This window comes from Marmota monax, unplaced genomic scaffold, assembly GCF_021218885.2.
Source record: "Marmota monax isolate L192 unplaced genomic scaffold, Marmota_monax_Labrador192_F-V1.1 WCK01_AAM20220418_F8-fsc00051, whole genome shotgun sequence".
Classification (NCBI taxonomy): Eukaryota; Metazoa; Chordata; class Mammalia; order Rodentia; family Sciuridae; genus Marmota; species Marmota monax.
The window spans coordinates 13,909,129-13,914,088 of NW_026695202.1; the positions used below are offsets into that span (position 1 = coordinate 13,909,129).

General features: G+C 58.3%; 1 long non-coding RNA gene across 1 annotated transcript; it reads left to right on the forward strand.

The window, feature by feature from the left end:
• The first annotated feature begins 678 nt into the window (after window positions 1-678).
• Window positions 679-2,456, forward strand: LOC124083138 (uncharacterized). The gene is made up of 3 exons (XR_009225405.1): window positions 679-1,127; window positions 1,917-2,046; window positions 2,254-2,456. It is a non-coding gene; the product is annotated as an uncharacterized LOC124083138 (long non-coding RNA).
• Window positions 2,457-4,960: the final 2,504 nt, after the last annotated feature.

The following is a 4,960-nucleotide window of genomic DNA, read 5'->3' on the forward strand; positions in this document are numbered from 1 at the left end:
ACCCCATCTTCTGCCCCCCCCCCCCCGGGGCCTGGCCCTCCAGGGGTGATATGTGATTGGCCTGGTTTGGAAGGCGGGCACCACCTGGGGATCCCAGGGAGCCAGGGATACTACTTATAAAGACCCGGTTCTGTTGAACTGAGTTGTTAAGGGTATGGAAGGCCGGGGGCCTGGGGGACATGGCATGCTGCAGCATACCCAGGGGTCTGATGATGAATCAGGGGAGGCAAGATGAGGAGCAGTGCTGTCCCCCACCCAGAGAGGGCAGAGTGTCTGCGGCGATGTGCCGGTGTGCGCGTGTGCGTGTGCCTGGGCGTGCATGCCTGTCCATGTCTGCAGTGTGTCACGGGGCAGGCGGGTGCCCGGTGTGTGCTCCCCGCAGTGCATAAGTGCTCGCGGATGGCAGCGGGTGGGGCTGGGATGCAAAGCCACGGTCCCCCGCGGTGTGGACACCCTCCGCTCTCTCCCTTTGTCCCTGGTACTTGAGGTGGCAACGCACAGTCTTCATAGACCCCCAGTTGGGTGGGGGAGAGGGTGGAAGGGGACAGAGCGGAGGAGCCGGGGCCTTGGGGTCCTGGGCGGCCGCCCCACCCGATGAAGGATCTGCCCTCCAGGGGGCGCCCCCGAGCCAGAAAAGGGCTCCGGGTTCTGCGGTGGCTCCGTCCAAAACCTCCTCGGCCACCAGCGACCCGCAGCCTCGGCCCCCGGCCCCAGCCCTGAGCCCCGCGTTCCGCACCCTCGGCCCCTTCCTGGCGCCCAGCACGGGCCCGCCGTGGCCCCCGCGGGAGGGTGTGTCTGGGGGGCTGCGGGGGACGTTGGCGCCGCGTCCCCAGATGACCCCTCGGCGGGGGCGAGAGGCCGCGGGGAGAGCGGGCATCGCGCCGCGGGCGCGGACCGTCCGGGAGGCTGTGGGCCTGCGCGGGCGGGGGACATCGCGTTTCCCGGTTTATTTCCTCCTCGCAGGTGGCCGGAGCACGGCAGAGGGCCCAGCAGGCGTCTGCAGGGCAGAGGATGCCCAGGGCCTGGAGGGCCCTTCCTTGAGCGACCCGGATGACAACAGTCCCCACCTGCTGGGGTGGATGAGGTCATGGGAGTCAGCGCCGAGAATAGGACCTGGCACAAAGAAGGTGACACATCCTGGACATTTCTAAATCCTTTCAGGAGACACCAGACCCCCGCTTTCCACTTGACCCTGAGAGCGCTCCCTGGTTCCCCTGGGGGCAACTTCTGGCTCCTTGGCTCCTCCAGCAGGGAGGAGCTGCTTGTCTCAGGCACAGTGCCAGGCCCCTCCTGGCCCGCAGAGAGCCAGCCTGCCCAGAGTTGACCAGCGAGCAGGGGTGGGGTGGGCCAACTTTTCCCAGGGGACTTCCTGCAGGGCCTGGGCAGGCCAGGCACCTGAGCAGGTGAGACCCAGGCAGATCCTGCCAGAGAAGCCCAGCTACTGGAAGCCTGGGTGGTCTCATGCCCGCTGTCCTGCACAGCAGGGACCAGGACCTCCTCCCTGGTGAGAGCCACCTGTACCCTCAGAAATACCACCTCACTGAGTGCAGAATTCTAACGAGGGAGCTGTGCTGAAGGTGGAGTTGGGGCCTGGGCTTTTGCTTTGACACTGGTGACATTGACCTTGAGCTGGTTACTTAACTCCCTGAACCTCAGTTTTCTTGTCTGTAAAATGGAAACAATTGTACCTATTGTGTCCCCAGCAACCTTTTTAATGACTCCATTTCACTCCTGGAGAGTGGGGTTCATCTTACACTTTTCTGTCTACCTTACAATTTGACGATTAAGTTCATTCATCGACTCATCAAAGAATAGTAATAAAGAATGTGAGAGCTTGATATTTGCCTGGCACCCTTGCTCATCCATTCCCCTGCCCACGCTGGGAGGTAGAAGTCTGTATTATTCCTATTTCACAGAAGAGAAAATGGAGGCCAGAGACTCGAGGACTCATGGTCACAGAGCTGAACGTGATCCAGACCTGGGTCGTCTGGTTTCACGGACTGCCTCTCCAGGCCAGAGACGGGTGCATGGTAGCCCCTGACTAAGGTAAGCAAGGCCTAGCCAGTTGGATAAAAGCACAGGTGATCTCTGGGTCAGATCTGCTGGCTGAGTCAGGGTGCAAGGGCAGGAGCTGGAGCAGCAGCTTTGGACCATGAGATGAAGGCTGAGTGTCAAGGCACAGAGAAGGGTTGCAGGACCCTGAAGGGTTTGGATGATGGACTAGATGCAGATGTTTTCTCTCCTTTATTTCAGCATGTGAGCTGTTTCCCTCCACCTCATTTCTGTGCTTTTGAAACCAACCTGGGCCTGCACTGAAGACCCAAATGGAAATAAGGAGTGGCTGTGGACGAATTCTTCTTTCCGTCTCTCCGGGAAGTTGGGAGAGTTGAGGACGATTTTGCAATGGCCAGACATCCAGTTTGTGAAATACTGCTGTTTTTTTTTTTTTTCCTTCCCTTGCCAAAATATAATCATTTAGGGGATTTTTTTTTTTTGAGAGAGAGAGAATTTTCAATATTTTTATTTATTTTTTTAGTTTTTCGGCGGACACAACATGTTTGTATGTGGTGCTGAGGATCGAACCTGGGCTGCACGCATGCAGCCACATCCCCAGCCCGTTTAGGGGATTTTCATCGACTGTTTTTTTTTTTAGAAGTCTTGTTTTTCCCAGTCAGCTTGGTTAGGATGTAGCTTTTCCTGGTGAAGAAATATTGAGGTTCATTTGACTTCTCTGAGGTCTGATGGGAAGTGGGGGACTTTCCTGGGATAGGAGATGGGGTCATGTGACAGAAGAGAAGGCAGGGTCAGGGCTGGAGGCCAGGCCCTGGACAAGGTCAAGCAAAGGCAGAAACGGAGGAGGGTGACAGGCCAGCCCTGGCCCAGCACAGAGGCCTGAGCACAGGGAGGCTTGGCGGGGTTCAGGGGCACACCCCCAGGCTCAGCCTCTCCTGGGTGGGGCGATCCTCTTCACGCCTCTCTAGAGGAGGCAGACTGGCCAAACGGGAAAGAAGTAGACACTGAGCAAGTGAAGCCTCTTGACTTAGAAGACACCTCAAGACCTTACAAAACAGGCCGGGCGCGGTGGCGCATGCCTGCAATCCCAGCAACTTTGGAGGCTGAGGCAGGAGGATCCCAAGTTCAAGGGACTTGGGGATTCAAGTAACTTAGTGAGCAAGCACCTAAGCAACTTGGAGAGACTCTGTCTCAAAATAAAAAATAAGCCGGGTGTGGTGGCACATGCCTCTAATCCCAGTGGCTCTGGAGGCTGAGGCAGGAGGACTGCAAGTTCAAAGCCAGCCTCAGCAGCTTAGTGAGGCCCTAAGCAACTCAGCAAGACCCTGTCTCTAAGTAAAATATAAAGTAGATCTGGGGATGTGGCTCAGTGGTTAAGCACCCCTGGGTCCAATCCCTGGTAAAAACAGTAAAATCAAGTCAGGGGAGCGCCTTCCTCAGAGGGGAGTGGAGCACCTGTCAAGTGTCCCCCTCGTGCCTGGCCGAGAGAGAGCTCAGAGCTGTCAGTGCTGCGGCCATCATTGTCCGGGTCATACATGAGGCTAGCGTGTTCTGTGGCTTGAATGTCCCCCTGAGGCTTGCGTGTGGGAACATGATCTGGCATGCCGTCGTAAGGAGGGGACTTTGGGGAGATGGCTAAAAGCCAACACCCTCATGAGTGGGATTGGTGCCCTTCCGAGAGAGGCCGAGGGAGCCTATTTGTGTCTTCTGCCTGTGGGGACCCTGGCAGAAGGTGCCATCTGGGAAGCAGAGGCTGAGCCCCCAGCAGGTACCAGGTCTGCCAGTGCCGTGACCTTGGGAGCCGCCTCCAGCACTGGGAGGACACTCTGTTATCCTAAGTGACTCAGCTGGGTATGGAGCCCGGGAGACCCACATCACCCTTGTTTTCCACACCGCCCTGCCCTGTGGTCATGGGTTTCTCTTGACCAGGAAAGGTCTGGCCGTGAGAAAGTTCCAGACTGCTATTAAAACACGGATGACGAAGGCAACAGGGCAGGCCCTTCCGTCTCTCCATCTGGGTTTTCTGTCTCTGAGTCCAGTCGGCACCGACAGGCATCTGCGACACGGCTTAGTCACGACAGCTGCGACTTCCTGGGACCTCGCCTCGCACGTCCCCAGCGTTGTTCTAGTTATTCTTTAATTGTGGCAAAATATGCACAACCTGAAGGTACCCCCCTCCAGCTTCTGCAGGGCTGAGGCGGCGCCCAGAGCCCAGGCACCAGGCCAGCTTCAGCCCTGAGCTGCACCCCAGGCTCCCCCACTATTTAGAAGTTCAGTCAGGTCCTCCCCACTGTGGGGCACGCTCGCTTTCATCTTGACCATGATCTTGCAGGCTTGGAGATGCCAGGCGGTGTCTCCCTAAGCCTCCCTGGGGCCAATCTCTGTGGCCTCCCTCGCCGCCCCCCTCACGCCCGCTGACTCCGTGGCCTGAGCCCCCACTTTCCATTTCAGCCTGGCTGGAGGTTGCACCCCAGGCTCTTGACCAGGCTGTAGCTAGAGCTGGTCCCCACCCTCGCCCCCAGGCCCCCAGAGAACAACTGTGTGGCCATCACCACCCGGCGTGGGTCCTCAAGGGTAGAGTGGCCTTTAGAATGCTATTATCTCTGAAATGTCCCTCCACCGGGAACAGCCGGCCCAACAGAATGCTGGCAACGCCACCAACCACTCAGCTGTGACCTCAGTGGGGGGCAACACGACAAGGTGGGGCTCTGGCTTACGGGGTACAGAGAGTGCACCGCAGCAGAGAGCGGCCGATCCCCTAACAGACCCCCGCCAGGACGCGTGACCACAGCCGGGCACCCTGCAGACAGCCGTCTCCTGTTCCTAGACCACGTTCTGCTGGCTTAGCGGTGTCCCTCCTGGTGTTTCTACCAGGACCAACCTGGGTTCCCCTTAGCTGGAAACTGGGACTGCCACTGGCCACGTGGGACTCCCTATCCATGGCACC